Here is a 1,285-nt window from a genome sequence, read left to right on the forward strand (position 1 = left end):
CCGCTCCCTGCAACCAGTGGGGCGGGTGCCACGTGCGAGGCTGCACGTGGGTGCAGGGGCTCCCAGGGCCCGGGACTTTTGGCACACTGGGGACATCGCACGCTTAAGCAGGAGGTAAAAGAAGCCAGGAAAAGGATAGACTCCCTGAGTTTTATTATCTTCAGAAGACACCATTGGCGTGTCTTCTCGGCTCCCGACCTCCCCCCGCCAGGCTCTCCTTGGAGATCCTTGTCTCGGCGCCTGGAGATGCACGGACCAGGAGACGACACCCCTCCCTGGGTCCCCCAGGCAGACAGCTGGGGTGGGACGTGCCCCAGCAGCGGCTCTGGCGTGGAGCACACCTTCCGGGAGGAAGGGCCGGCAGCAGAGTGCTGGCCTGCTCGAAGGAGCAGAGACGTGGGGCACACACCTGCTGGCTAAGGGGCTTATTTCTCCCGCTCTGGAGCCCAGGAAAGGGCCGCCTCTGGTTTGCTGGAGGGTTCCTTGTTCTGTCCATCACCCTGTCTCCCCTCTCCCATCCATTCCGCTGGGATCACCCTCTTGGCCAGCTCCACGTAGACGCCGTTCTCCCGGCAGGGAGATGGGTGCTGCAAGGAGCAAGGGACAGGGCATGAGTCTCGCCGCAGGTTATCGAGGCCCGTTGGAGTGGGCAGGAGGCAAGGGATGCTGCTGTCTGGTGTGGGGAGTGAGGGGTCGTGCCCTGGCTGCTGTCATCCTGGGGAGGGGGCGGTGATACAGGGGTCACACCGGCCCTACAGCTGCAGGAAGGCCCTGCCCATGCCTGCCACAGCTCGGGGGGTGGCTGCTTGCCTCCTCACCATGGTTACGTAGATCTCCTCGGCTCTCCTCTTCTTCCCTGCATCCTGCTCAGCCTTGGGTACCTCGGGTCCAGGGACTGCGTAAAGCGCTTCCTGTGAGGGGGAGATCAGGACACTTGGAACCCAACAGTCCCCACACCCCAGTCATGGGACTAGCAGCACACTGTGCTTGGCCAGGGTGGGATCCCCTCCCTCAGTCCCCACCAGACCCCATGGCAGTGATCCCTCCGTGTCCCGAGGACAGGGAGCTTCAGGCAGCAACCACCCTGTGCAAGGATGGCCCCGGCTGCAGCCTTGAGGGGAGGCTGTGGCCCAGGACCCCATCTCCCCACGCCGAGCCGCTCAGCTCCCAGGCATTCTGCTGCCACAGGAGCATTTGCTCCATCAGCACCTCCTCTTAACTCCATCCAAACGAGACGGCAGGACCTGGGGCTCATTCCAGCCACCACCCACGCACCATCGGCGGG

Source organism: Eurypyga helias, unplaced genomic scaffold, assembly GCF_000690775.1.
Source record: "Eurypyga helias isolate BGI_N326 unplaced genomic scaffold, ASM69077v1 scaffold24833, whole genome shotgun sequence".
NCBI classification, from domain to species: domain Eukaryota; kingdom Metazoa; phylum Chordata; class Aves; order Eurypygiformes; family Eurypygidae; genus Eurypyga; species Eurypyga helias.